A 15,843-nucleotide genomic window follows, 5' to 3' on the forward strand; every position below is an offset into this window, starting at 1 on the left:
CATCTCAGGTTTCATGGCCTCAAGACATTTCACGGAATCTGGGCTCATCACCGCTTCCTCGTAGTTTGTAGGTTCATCATGGTCTAGTAACATGACTCCTAGAACTGGATTACCATACCACTCTGGTGCGGATCTTACTCTGGAAGACCTACGAGGTTCGGCAGTAACTTTATCTGAAGTTTCATGATCATCATCATTAACTTTCTCACTAATTGGTGTAGGAATCACTGGAACTGATTTCTATAATGAACTACTTTCCAATAAGGGAAAAGTGAAAGCACAAGTGCTCCCTGGGTGATTTTGGTAACTAATGTCAACATATCTGTTGTTGGACTAATACTTTTATCTAGTATATTTCAGATAAGTCCAACACTGGAGTGGCATGGACAAGAGGATGTGGAACCCCTTCAAGATGCTAAGGACAAAGGATTGGATCAAGCTCACTGCTCAGGACTCTACATTTTCTATTTCAGTGATCCAAGATCACATTGAGTCCATAGGAAAGCCAATACTATTAAAAGGGGATGAGGTGTTGCTTAATGGCTTGCTTGCTCAAAGTTCTTAGTGGTATGCTCCAAAGCCCTCAACCACTTTCTCATATCCAGATATGTCCCATACCAAAAGTCAAACTCGGCCCCACCGATTTGATCTATCTGGCGCCACCGAGTTCACTTGACATAGCCACTACCAAAAACCCTAATCAATTCGGTCTCACGGATGGGATCTCGGTCTCACCGAGATGGGCTTGCAAACTCTTTGCTGCCTATTGCAATAATTTCGGTCTCACCGAGATATGCAATTGGTCCCACCGAGTTTTCTTGACCAACTCTTTGGTTAGCTTATTACCAAAGTCGGTGCGACCGAGTTTGTGTAATCGGTCTCACCGATATTACGTTATGCCCTAACCCTAAAGAAATCGGTCCCACCGAGTTGACATGTCAGTCCCACCGAAATGCCTAATGGTCACATTATGAACTAAATCGGTCTGACCGAGTTTTCTAATTCGGTCTCGCCGAGTTTGGTAAATTGTGTGTAACGGTTATATTTTATGTGGAGGCTATATATACCCCTCCACCCTCTCTTCATTCGTGGAGAAAGCCATCTGAACGTGCCTACAGTTCCAGCATCCATTTTCTGAGAGAGAACCACCTACTCATGTGTTGAGGTCAAGATATTCCATTCGAACCACGTAAATCTTGATCTCTAGCCTTCCCCAAGTTTCTTTCCACTCAAATCATCTTTCCAGCAAATCCAATCCTATGAGAGAGAGTTGAGTGTTGGGGAGATTATCATTTGAAGCACAAGAGCAAGGAGTTCATCATCAACACACCATCTATTACCTTTTGGAGAGTGGCGTCTCCTAGATTGGTTAGGTGTCACTTGGGAGCCTCCGTCAAGATTGTGGAGTTGAACCAAGTTGTTTGTATGGGCAAGGAGATCGCCTACTTCGTGAAGATCTACCCTAGTGAGGCAATTCCTTCGTGGGCGATGGCCAAGATGGGATAGACAAGGTTGCTTCTTCGTGGACCTTTCGTGGGTGGAGCCCTCCGTGGACTCGCGCAGCCATTACCCTTCGTGGGTTGAAGTCTCTATCAACGTGGATGTAAGATAGCACCACCTATCGGAACCATGCCAAAATTTTTTGTGTCTCCAATTGCGTTTGCACACTCCAATCCCATCCCTTTACATTCTTGCAATTTGCATGGTTTACTTTCCGCTGCTCATATACTCTTGTCATGCTTGCTTGATATGTATTGTGAATGTTTAAACTTGTGCTTAAACTCCACCTCAAGTTGAAGAACTTAAAAATTGCTACTTTTCTTGGTTGAGAGTCTATTCACCCCCCTCTAGACACCTCTTCTCGATCCTTTCAATTGGTATCAGAGCCTTGGTCTCCATTGCTTTGGTTTAATCACCATTGGAGGAAGATGGATGAGTCTACGTTGGGGAGTCTTAGACATAGAGTGCCTATACTTGATGGAGAGTACTTTCATGAGTGGAAAAATGAGATGCTTGAAATTTTTAATGAATATCATTTGAGCAAGTACATTACCAACCCTTGTGCTCGCCTTGTTGATCCTTTGCATCCCACTCCCGATGAGGATCTAGACATGATTCGTAATCTTAGAACTATCAATCTTATCACTAGAGGATTACCTAGAAACTTGATTGCTAGCTTGCCTACTCTTGATTGTGCCTACACCATTTGGAGATTTCTTGAGGAAAGATTTCCAAACTATTCCTTGCAAAATCTAGATGAGATTCTTCATAAGTCAATTGTCTTGAATAAAATGAGTACTAGTGAACCTAAGTTTGATGATTGTCTGTTTGAGCTTCGTGACCTTATGTGTGCCAAAGGAGATGTTGGAATCATTAGAAATATTATCTCTGAAGCCATTAGATTTCATAAAGATGATTATTATTTTTTGACTATATACTGCAAGGCAACAACCTCACAGTCCTTTATTAAAGCCAAGTAGCAAAAGAGTTACAAAGTTACAATAAAAGAACCAAGGTTAGGGACGAGAGGCTACTTACAAAGAGTGTTTAAGGTAGGGCAGCTATCCAAGAAGTTAGACTATTCCTATATTAACACTTGATTCTATGAACTAAAAGAGAAATGTCATGAATAAAATTCCTCCTCCAGGATCTAAAAGTAGGCAACTCATTTCTGAAAATCTTCCCATTCCTCTGTGTCCAAATATTCCAAGTAGCCATGAAGACTACCTCAGTAAAAAATGGGTAGCCAAAGTCCTTCCATGCAACACAAGCCATCTCAAAAGTAGTCTGATTAGGATGAACACTCGATGAGATGCCCAAGTAATTCCAGACACGTTGGCTGAAGTTGCAAACAAAGAATAGATGAGCTCTATCCTCATGCAAAGCTGAGAGACACATAACACACGTGTCATCCTGGATAATCCAATGCCGTTGTTGCATCATGTCCCTAGTGTTTAGACGATCCATCAAGAGGAGCCAGCCAAACACCTTGAGCTTGAGTGTGCAAGAACATTTCGAGATCCACCCGAATATGGGGTCAACCACGATGTTTGAAAAACAAGACAAGTAATAAATCCTTGACTGATAATCACTAGATTTTGAAGGCCATTTCCAGACATCATTTTCCCCCTCCTTAAGATTAATCAAAGGCATTAAAGCCTAGAGCTAATTGAATTCCTCGAAGGCTTCAACCGATAAAGGTAGGTGAAAATTGTCGGTCAGGTCAGACAACTCCATCACATCCTTGATGGTAAGCGTGTCATCAATCATAAAAGAGTGAAGCTTCAGGAATCGTTGTTGCATGAGAACCACATTGTTATTAAGTTACCAATGATCCAACCAAAAAATCACCGTATCCCCCAACTGCACGTGAGGGACTGCCAACTTGCAAAACTTGTCATACAGCTTCAACACGTCTCGCCACCAGAAAGAACCACAACTTTGAGTGACTTGGGGGGGGGCAGCATAATATGTGTCCCAAATGAGTGATACCCAGGGCACATCCAACTTATTAATTTTTTTGAAGAGATGCTTGATCACCAAGGCATCATTTTGTATGCCTAGGTCAAGCACTCCAAGGCCTCCCCGATTCTTGGGCCAACAGACCAAATCCCAAGCCGCCAATTATTGCCGTGGCATACCCGTGTTCCCCCTCCACAAACATTGCTGCATGATACGTTCAATCTGCTTAAAAATTCCTTGTGGCAACGAGAGAGTGCACAAAAATTATATTGGCATAGAACAAAGAACCGATTTTAAAAGTTGCAGCTGGCTCCCTTGGTTCAACAGGCAAGAGGAAGCAGATAATCTTCTCTCAATGCAATCCACTAAGGGCAACAAGTCATAAATTGTGGGTCGAGCGGTACCCATTGGCAATCCAAGGTAGGTAAATGGCATGGAACCAACGTCACACCCAAGCAAAGCAGCCACACGCTTGTCCTCATCATCGGACATATTTATTGGTATCAACAAAGATTTACTAAAGTTGACCCGCAGACCCATTGACTTAGCAAAGACCTCAAGTATTTCCTTGAAAGCAATGAGCTGGCTGTCAATAGCAGGAAGAACAATTAAGGTGTCGTCAGCGTACTGCACAATCGGATAATCCATCGAAGAGGTTGGTATGGGAAGTGTGAGAATGTTCCTTGAGCACATCTCATTTACCACCGACTGTAATAAATCAATAGCAATCACAAATAACAAAGGAGATAATGGATCTCCTTGATGAACACCCGAACGGCAGACAAAGTGATTACTAGGCACACCATTTAGAAGAACCAAAGATGACCTAGTGGACAAGATGCTATAAATCCAACTTGTCCAACAGTTATCAAAACCCTTACATTTCAAGATCCTGAGAATCAGCTCATGCTCAATGGTATCAAACGCCTTCGTGAAGTCTAGCTTAAGAAGGATTATAGGCCTTTTGGATGCCTTGCATTGATGGATGTATTCAAAACACCACACCAGGCAGTCTTGTATGGATCGACAGTGAAGAAACCCGTATTGATTGCGGTGAATACGCTTTAAGATCATACCCTGTAAGCGATTAGCCAAAAGTTTAGTTAAAAACTTTAAGCAAGTATTTGTAAATGATATGGGCCTAAAATCGCCAACATATTCCGGGCTCAACTTCTTTGGAATGAGGGTAATAAGATATGTATTCAGACACTCTAGATCGCACTTTCCCTCATAAAAATCTTGGACTAGCTTCATAAAATCCTCCTTCAAAGTATTCCAACATTTCTTGAAAAAAAGACAGTAAACCCATCCGGACCCGGAGCGCCATCAGTGGGCATGTTCTTAATTACCGCATCCACCTCGGAGTCCGTGAAAGGCAAGGATAACTCCCAAGACCATCAATCCGAGTAATTAATGTGTCTAGATCAAAACCCATTTGAATACCTTTGGCTTGGCCCATTCTTTGATTAAAGTCAGACCAAAACATCCCCGCTAGCTGCTGATGGTCAGTGACCACCTCCCCATCCACAGACTTGATCGAGGAAATGGTGTTCCTCCAAAACCTTTCTGTTGCCATAGCATGGAAGAATTTTGAATTTTCCTCGCCAACTTTGATGTTTCTGATCGTGAAACGTTGTTTCCAATAAATAAACTGCCAATGCAAAATATCCTCAAGATGCGATTTAACAATCCTGCGAAAATTGAACTCCGACCAACTCAAGGGCCTAATTTCCTCAATATTGTCAAGAAAAATGATCACCTTATTGCAATCAGCAATGAGAGCCTTCACTGTGGACATGTTGAGGAGCCATTTCTTAAGAGCATAACGAAGGGATTTGAACTTAGCAGAAATGTTTAAGGCAATAGAAGATTTGCCCACTGGCCTGTTCCAAACCTCAGAAACACAATCAGTAAAGCCAGGCAAATCAGTCCAATAATTTTCAAAGCGAAAAACTTTTGCTTTGGGAATACAAGTGGAAATTTAAACCACACACACGACGTGATCAGAGGCAGTGCGTGCTAGAGGAAAAACCATTGTGTTGGGGTGATCGTGTGTCCAAGCCACAGATGTGAAAAACCAATCAATCTACTCGAGAAGCGGTGAAGTTTGCATGTTGGACCATGTATATTGACGACCCTTGATTGGCAACTCGACAAGACCCAAATGACCAATTATTTCATTGAACAAAAAAATATCATTGACGTCACCACCCGGAAGATTTCGGTTCTCAAGCGAGCGCATAAAGTTGAAATCACCCAAAAGCAGCCAATTCTCATCGAACTGAATGTCAAGGTTATATAACCATTGCACAAAATCATCACGCGCAGAACCTTGACATGGGCCATAAATTGAAACAAGAGACCAAGATTCAGATGTGTGTTTAGACTGAAACTTCACAATAATTCCATAGGGTTTAGCCTCAATTAAGTTGCCTATGAAAAAGGACGAGTTCCAAATAACCACCATACCAGCAGACGCCCCAGCCGAGGGCACATAAACAAAGTTATCAAAATGCCTCAGACAGAATTTTCTAGTGACACGTTGATCAATATGCATGCATTTGGTTTCCTGGAGGCAAACAATAGAGCACCCGCTTTCATCAATCTTTTGCCTAACCGCAAGCTGACGCGCTTTAGAATTAAGACCCCGAACGTTCCAACATAGAACTTTCCACTCCCTAAACATTGTCTGATTCATTACAAACCAAAAGTAAACGCATTAAAAGTAGGCCACGCAATGACCTACAACCCACTAAAGGACAAGCACTGCAAAGTTCCAAATAGATAAAGACAGATAAATGGCGATTACGGTACGCCATGGACCTAAACCCTGGATGATGTAGCTAATCATCAGAACTTGTGCTATTGTTGGACTTGGCAGGATTAGCCGCAAACTTATTCGCAGAGATCTTCTCTGGCGCAATGCGAAGACGGGCACCGATTCTCTGAAGATCGGCTATAGCAGATAGAGGATGCACTGTAGAGCTATCGTCAGGCTGGGATGCCATAGTTTTATGCTTCTTCAGAGTGTGTGGCTTCTTAGGTGGAGTACCAGCAGTCACCTTGCCATATCCATCACGTAGGGCACTGAGACGAGCACTGTGCCTAACCTCAGAATCAACAATGACACGAGAGGCCTTGGGCTTTCTTCCACGCTTCAGAGAGACTTGAGGAACATCAGAAAACTCGAAAGCTTCAGCAACAGGCTCATCAATATCATCAAAACAAAGAGCCTGAGCTACTAGCCTTTTAACTGGTGACACCTCCCTCCTGTGGCTGGGTGAAGGAACAGGTGCAGGCAACATCAACAAATTGGGGGCTGGATCACTACAAAGAGGCTCCCACAACTGCTTGTTTAGTAAAGCACCAAGATCAGACTTGAAGACAAACTTTGGGATGTCAGAGGTCCAGATAAACGGCATCACCTTCTCAAAAGTGCGCTGCCACTGCATCACAGGGGGTAAGATTGGCCCAAAGACAGTTAACACTTTCCCAATCATAAGTGGAGGTTGTTGTGGTCCCATTGGGTGCTGGAAAACAGCCACATCCGTAGCGATATTCCAATTGTTAACTGAATCTTCAGAAAGCTGCAGAACAATGGATTCCTGAGACTGAACTTCCTCAACATTGGCTTGCTGCACAACATCATGGACAGGTGGTGGAACATTCTGCTGCTTCTCATTGACAAGGTGCGGCATATCATTCCATCCTAGCTCTGGAAATTCAGGCATGACCCAATTGTGGTTATTGAACTGCATGTTGCTAGGGAGTGGGTGTGGACTGCCGTTGAAGGGCATTGGGTTTTCATCAGCAGGTAGGATATCTGCAAAATCCGCTGAGAGTATATAGACAGGCACAGTCCAAGAAATCCTAGCCCCTCCAAAATCAGCATATTCTCTGTATGCCACTGATCTAGGAACCAGAGACGCTGCAGGGAAAGAAACATAGGCAAGAGATCGGACCATCATCGGATCATCCTGATGCAAATGGTGGAAACGACCAAAAGATGATTATTGTTATGATCATTTATCTAATGAATCACTCTCTCTAGGAATTGATCCATCACATGACGATGTTGAACATGGATACTATGATGAGGATGATGATAGTGACTATGATCTTGATGATGCAATGAGACACTTTGGTCTTATGGCTAATCTTCGCGGCTACATGGCAGGAGGAAAGGAACAGGTCCTTGATAGTGGATGCACCGATCATATGACAGGAGACAAGGATATGTTTCGTGAGCTTGCTAAAAACGATGGCCCTCAAAAGTATGTCACTTTTGGTGATAACTCAAAGGGTAAGGTGGTTGGCCCGGTAAGGTGGCCATCTCACATGATAGCTCCATACAAAATGTCATGCTCTTTGAATCTCTTGGCTACAATTTACTTTATGTATCTAGACTTGCTGATTTCGGTTTCAATGTCCTATTTACTAAAGTAGATTACCAAGTGTTTTGAAGAGATAATCATAAAATGGTCTTTACCGGCATACATAGAGGTGATCTATACAATGTTAACTTCACTAAAAAGGCTCAACCTAGAACTTGCTTAATTGCTAAATCTTCTAAAGGCTGGTTGTGGCATAGATGGTAGGTCATGTGGGAATGCAAAATCTTGATAAGCTTATTAAAGGTGATCATATCCTTGGAATAAAAGATGTTATATTTGACAAGGATAGACTTTGTAGTGCATGTCAAGAAGGAAAACAGGTTGGAGGAAGCCACCCCGTGAAGAATATCATGACCACAAGAAGACCGCTCGAGCTACTTCATATGGATCTCTTTGGTCCGAATGCCTACAAAAGTCTAGGTGGAAACTCATTTAGTCTAGTTATAGTCGAAGATTTTTCAAGATTTACGTGGTTGTTCTTTCTTGATGATAAATTACAGGTCCAAAAGATCTTCAAGAACTTCACTACGACGACCCAAAATCATTTTTAAGTGAAGATCTAGAAGGTTTGCAGCGACAACAGAATGGAGTTCAAGAACGCAAATTCGGATTCCTTCCTTGACAAATAAGGTATTTCACACGAGTTCTCGGCTACGTACACGCCTCAACAAAATGGAGTTGTTGAGAGGAAGAACCAGACTCTTATTGAGATGGCAAGAATGATGCTTAATGAGTACAAGATAGAAAAACACTTTTGGGCGGAAGCGGTTGAGACAGCTTGTCATGCAACAAATCGCTTGTATCTTCACAAGCTACTCGGCAAGATGGCATACGTACTGCTCACTGGTAACAAACCCCAAGTTGGATACTTTCGAGTATTCGGCTCAAAGTGCTACATTCTTGATAAGCATCGTCGTTCTAAATTTGCTCCCAAATCTCTTGAAGGTTTCCTACTTGGTTATGGTTCAAAGTCTCACACTTTCCGTGTCTACAACAATTTCACCCAAAAGGTTGAAGAGACGGTAGATGTGAAGTATGATGAATCTAACGGCTCACATGTAGAGCAATTGCCAATTGATGTAGGAGATAAAGACCCTTCGGAAGCAATCCAAGACTTGTCTATTGGCAAGATCCGTCCAACGGAGGTGAAGGAGAGTACCTCATCCATCCAAGTGGAAGCTTCTACCTCACGACAAGGTGGACCAAGAGTTGATATGGAAGCATCCACAAGTGGGACACACCAAGATGAAGAAAACGAGGAAGTACACCAAGATAAACCTCATCAACCTCCTTCTCCACCACGACAAGAGAGCGACAACGTCAACAATGAAGAAGGCCAAGAAGAAGAACAAGATGATGAAGAAGATGTTCCACCCCGACCAAAACAAAAGCTCTCACAAGTTCGAGCAAGAGTCGCCAGAGACCATCCCATCGAGCAAATCTACAATGATATCCAAACCGGGAGAATAACTCGCTCTAAAACTCGTTTGGCTAATTTTTGTGAACATTATTCATTCATATCTAGAATTGAACCCATGAAGGTTGAAGAAGCGTTGGAAGATCCGGATTGGATAAATGCCATGCATGAAGAGCTACACAACTTTGAGAGAAACCAAGTGTGGACATTGGTCGAGAAGCCCGACAACAACCACAACATCATTGGTACCAAATGGGTGTTTCGCAACAAGCAAGATGAAGATGGACAAGTAGTTCACAACAAAGCACGTCTCGTCGCCCAAGGCTACACTCAAGTCGAAGGTAAGGACTATGGCGAGACATATGCCCCCGTTGCTAGACTTGAGTCCATTTGCATATTACTTGCCTATGCTAATCACCATGATATCACCTTGTACCAAATGGACATTAAAAGTGCTTTTCTAAATGGTGAAATTGAGGAGGAAGTTTATGTTAAACAACCTCCCGGCTTTATTAATCCTAAGAAACTAGGTCATGTGTACAAACTTCACAAAGCTCTTTATGGTCTCAAACAAGCTCCTAGAGCATGGTATAAATGCTTGACCAAGTTCCTTATTGAAAAAGGTTTTGAGATCGGAAAAATTGATTCTACTCTCTTCGCTAAAAGGGTTAATGGAGAATTATTTGTGTGCCAAATTTATGTGATGATATTATATTTGGTTCAACTAACCCTCATTTTAGTGAGAAGTTTGAAAAGCTAATGTCGGAGAAGTTTGAGATGTCCATGATGAGTGAACTCAAATTCTTTCTTTGTTTGCAAATCAAGCAAACTAAGGAAGGTACCTTTGTCTCTCAAACAAAGTACACCAAGGAATTATTCAAGAAGTTCAATATGCAAGAATGCAAAGGTATGAATACAACCATGCCTACTAGTGGACATCTTGACTTGACTAAAGATGGTGAACCCGTTGATCAAAAAGTTTACCGCTCTATGATTGGTTCATTGTTATATCTATGTGCCTCCCGTCCCGATATTATGCTAAGTGTGTGTGTCGGTGTACAGAAGTAGGGGTTCTACTTTGCACCCCCTTACCTGTGCACGGTCAGTCAGAGCCGCACCTGTGGCCACACTTAGCATGGCAAAGGAGAGAAGCGGAAGCTGCAAGATGATCAAGGCAACGCCAAGGCGGAGACACAAAGAGAAAGAGGGCGAGGTGGGCTCCCCCGGCAAGACCCTTGCTGGGGCGGCCTCCGCACCCGGCAAGAGCCTTGCCGGGGCAACCAGCCCAACACCAACGTAGCGCGCCACCCATGAGCCCGAGGTTTCCAACACTGTCAACCACGTTGAAACCAAGGCTCGGGAGGCACCCCCATGGTAGCATGCAGATCTTTGTGAAGATCATTAACACACAGAATCAGATGAAGACTAGGAGACGAGACCTCCGGCAACATCCTTGCCCAGGACAACCGCGGTGTTGCGGCAAGACCTTTGTTGGGCCCCCCGGCAAGACCCTTGCCGAAGACAACAGTAGGGTCGCCCCCAGGCCCACACACATCAAGACCCCACCGCCATTCCCATGCAGCTGCCAGCCAGGCGAGCACCTGTGGGGCGGCGCGCGGTCCTGAGGCCAACTCAGTGAGCACCTGCGTGGTGGCATGCATGTCTTCATGAGGACGTTGCCACTGCGCCACCTCAACAGCCTGCCAGCCTACATGGCGCTGCCCGCCTCGCTGGCCTGGATGCGTGTCGAAGCAGGGCGAGGTGGCGATAAAGCAGGGGGACACCTCAGGGGCGCATTTAATGTGTCTTGTCCCGTAATGACAAGAGATAAACATAGCTAATGTACACTTTCCACCTCCCGTGTACCACTGTGGCACCTCCTTCGACTATAAAAAGAGTCCCGAAGCGTACTGGAGGGGATTCGGCTCTTTGAGCAAGTCACACTCAATAGCTAGTTCAAGAACACTGATATACACACCAAAGTAGGACTAGGGTATTATGCGATCTTCGCGGTCCGAACCGGGGTAAACGACCTTTGTGCTGGCTCTTAGACCGGCTCTTCTCACAACTCCACGCCCGCCGACCACAGTAGGGATCTCCCATAGGTGTCGTTTCTCACCGACATCTTTGACGCACCAGGTAGGGGGCGCAGTCATGAGAATCTGGTTTAGCAGCTAGTCTAGCAGCTCTTCGTCGCCATGGCTCCCAAGCGGAAGATGACTACAACGTTCAGTTCATCCGGGGCCGGACTGCCCGTACCGGTGCGGGCGAGTAGCAGGCGCGAACAAAACCCGAGGCGTGACCTGCGAACACTCACATCATTCCGGCGGTCCAGGCCTGGCGAGTGGCGTCGTTCATGCACAGGATGACGGGCCGCATGCCGCAAATTCCAAAGACGGAGCTGGGGCCCCTGTAGGCGGCGCGGGGCCCTCCCAGGGGGTCACCATGCCACCTAACGGCGGCGCGGCGGCCTCCAAGTTACCTACGCCGGCGCCCATGATGCGCTCTTCCCAAGTTGTGTGCGATGAGCAGCGTCACCATGCTGGTGACCCTGGGCGCCGCCCTGGGAAGAGTCGCGCGCGTCCTTCACGGGACGAGGAAGGCCAACATGCACGCCGAGGTGCTGGCAAAAATGGTCGATAGCCGCAGGGCCGTGATAGAGCTCCTTCTAACATAGTTAGATGTCGGAGCGCATCACAGTCCATGCAGCTTTCGCCGCTGCCCACACTAGCAGAAGCTCTGGCGCGCGCGCAGCTGCTCCTCAACTTTCCTCCTGCTGCGGAGAGGCTCGACGAGTGGAGGGCCACCATCCAGAGCCTCTCGACATCACCAACAAAGATGAGCCGTGACCGGCAGGGCCCATAGGCCGACGCTCCATCGAGCCACCACATGCCTGCGGGGGAAGGGCCAGAGGTGATGCACCCACGGTGCACTCTCCTCCCCCACTCCAGCTACCGCGGGTGTCGATCCATCGTGATGATGCTTGTGATAATATTTCCATAGCATCGTCCGATCCACAAACCCACCACGATCAGCGTCAAGTTCTTCGGGAGCGAGCCCTTGAAGACGCTCGAACCACCATCGAGTGCCGGCGCGATGCGCACCACCAGTCAGATAGGCGGGTGATACGTCTCCAAAGTATCTATAATTTATGAAGCATTCATGCTATTTTATTATCTGTTTTGAATGATTACAGGCTTTATTATACACTTTTATATTACTTTTGGGACTAACCTATTAACCGGAGGCCCAGCCCATATTGCTGTTTTATTGCCTGTTTCAGTATTTCGAAGAAAAGGAATATCAAAAAGAGTCCAAACGGAATGAAACCTTCGGCAGCGTGATTTTTTGGAAGAATATGATCCTGGAGACTTGGAGTTCACGTCAGAAGATCCTCGAGGAGGCCAGGAGATAGGAGGGAGCGCCCCCTTACTGGGCGCGCCCCCCTGTCTCGTGGGCCCCTCGAGCACCCCCCCGACCGACTTCTTTCGCCTATATAGTCCCACGTGCCCTAAAAACATCCACAGAGAAGATAGATTGGGAGTTCCGCCGCCGCAAGCCTCTGTAGCCACCAAAAACCTCTCGGGAGGCCGTTTCGGCACCCTGCCGGAGGGGGAACCCACCACCGCTGGCCATCTTCATCATCCCGGCGCTCTCCATGACGAGGAGGGAGTAGTTCACCCTCGGGGCTGAGGGTATGTACCAATAGCTATGTGTTTGATCTCTCTCTCAAGTTCTCTCTATGGCACGATCTTGATGTATCGCGAGCTTTGCTATTATAGTTGGATCTTATGATGTTTCTCCCCCTCTACTCTCTTGTGATGAATTGAGTTTCCCTCTTGAAGTTATCTTATCAGATTGAGTCTTTATTTGAGAACACTTGATGTATATCTTACCGTGTTTATCTGTGGTGACAATGGGATATCACGTGCCACTTGATGTATGTTTTGGTGACCAACTTGCGGGTTCCGCCCATGAACCCATGCATAGTGGTTGGCACACGTTTTCTTGACTCTCCGGTAGAAACTTTGGGGCACTCTTTGAAGTACTTTGTGTTGGTTGGATGAATCTGAGATTGTGTGTCGCATATCGTATAATCATGCCCACGGATACTTGAGGTGACAATGGAGTATCTAGGTGACATTATGGTTTTGGTTGATTTGTGTCTTAAGGTGTTATTCTAGGATGAACTCTATGATGGATTGAGCGGAAAGAATAGCTTCATGTTATTTTACTACGAACTCTTGAATAGATAGAACAGAAAGGATAACTTTGAGGTGGTTTCGTACCCTACCATAATCTCTATGTTTGTTCTCCGCTATTAGTGGCTTTGGAGTGACTCTTTGTTGCATGTTGAGGGATTGTTATATGATCTATCTATGTTATTATTGTTGAGAGAACTTGCAGTAGTGAAAGTATGAACCCTAGGCCTTGTTTACTAGCATTGCAATACCATTTACGCTCACTTTTATCATTAGTTACCTTGCTGTTTTTATTATTTCAGATTACAAAAACCTTTATCTACCATCCATATTGCACTTGTATCACCATCTCTTCGCCGAACTAGTGCACCTATACAATTTACCATTGTATTGGGTGTGTTGGGGACACAAGAGACTCTTTGTTATTTGGTTGCAGGGTTGCTTGAGAGAGACCATCTTCATCCTATGCCTCCCACGGATTGATAAACCTTAGGTCATCCACTTGAGGGAAATTTGCTACTGTCCTACAAACCTATGCACTTGCAGGCCCAACAGCGTCTACAAGAAGAAGGTTGTGTAGTAGACATCAAGCTCTTTTCTGGTGCCGTTGCCGGGGAGGTGAGTGCTTGAAGGTATATCTTTAGATCTTGCAATCGAATCTTTTTTTTTCTTGTTTTATAACTAGTTTAGTTTATAAAATAAAACTACAAAAAAATGGACTTGAGTTTGTCTCATACGCTTCATCTTTTTAATATCTTTCGTGAGTGTGATGGAAAGGAAAATTGTGCTCAAGTGCTAGAAGAAGAAGTCTATAAAATGTTTGGCATTAAACCTTTGTATGATGAGCATGATTGCAATGTTGTTAGTATGAATTCCTTGAATATCCATGATGCTAATGATATGGAAAGCCACAAGCTTGGGGAAGCTATGTTGGACGAAGATGATATTTTTTGTCCCCCAAGTTTTGATGAGCAAATTTATTATGATGAAAGCATGCCTCCTATTTATGATGATTATATTGATGAAAGTGGGTTTGGAAGAGTGTCAACTTTAGGAAGTATTGATCCCACTATTTTGGAGGATGTTGAATCTTATTGTGATATTTATGAAAGTGGATTTGGAAGAGTGTCAACTTTATTTAGTGATGAATCCACTATTTCGGAAGAGGTTCCAATTGATTATGAGAACAAAGTTGCTATCTATGATCATTATTGTGATGGCTTGTATGCTATTAAGAATAATGATAACCATGAAACTTGTCATCATGATTTTAGTTTTCAATTGGATTATGCCTCACATGATAATTATTTTGTTGAGTTTGCTCCCACTACTATTCAAGAGAAGAATTTTGCTTATGTGGAGAGTAATAAAAATTCTATGCTTGTAGATCATGAAAAGAATGCTTTAGGTGCTGGTTATATTGTTGAATTCATCCATGATGCTACTGAAAATTATTATGAGGGAGGAATATATGCTTGTAGGAATTGCAATAATGTCAAGTTTCCTCTCTATGTGTTGAAAATCTTGAAGCTATGCTTGTGTTACCTTCCTATGCTTGTTGATTATTGTTCCCATAAGTTGTTTTCTCACAAAATCCCTATGCATAGGAAGTGGGTAAGGCTTAAATGTGCTAGTCATATGCTTCATGATGCTCCCGTTATGTTTCAATTCTTATCTTTTATGTGAGCATCATTGTCATCATCATGCCTAGCTAGTAAGGCATTAAAGAAAAAGGGCTTGTTGGGAGATACCCCAATATTTAACTTTACTGTTTTTGTGTGTGCACATGATTATGCTACTATAGTAATCATGTTTTATGGCTTTTTCTTCAATAAAGTGCCAAGTAAGACCTTTAGGATAGCTTACGGTGATAGTTGTGTTGATCCTGCTGAAAATAAGAAACTTTTGCACCCAGTAAATTAGTTTTGTTAATTCACAGAAAAATTCTTATGATCTGATTCTTTTTTATATGGATTTTCACACACATTTCTTAGGACTTCCTAATTTGGTAGAATTTTTGGAGTTCCATAAGTATACGTTTGATACAGATTACTACAGACTGCTCTGTTTTTGACATATTCTGTTTTCGTTATGTTGTTTGCTTATTTTGATGAATCTATGAGTAGTATCGGAGGGTATGAACCATAGATAAGTTGGAATACATTAGATATTACACCAATATGAATCTAGAATGAGTTCATTACAGTACCTAAGTAGTGGTTTTATTTACTTATACTAACGGAGCTTACGAGTTTTCTGTTGAGTTTTGTGTTGTGGAGTTTTCAAGTTTTGGGTAAAGATTCGATGGACTATGGAATAAGGAGTGGCAAGGGACTAAGATTGGGTATTCCCATGGCACTCCAAGGTA

This window comes from Triticum dicoccoides, chromosome 6B, assembly GCF_002162155.2.
Source record: "Triticum dicoccoides isolate Atlit2015 ecotype Zavitan chromosome 6B, WEW_v2.0, whole genome shotgun sequence".
NCBI classification, from domain to species: Eukaryota; Viridiplantae; Streptophyta; class Magnoliopsida; order Poales; family Poaceae; genus Triticum; species Triticum dicoccoides.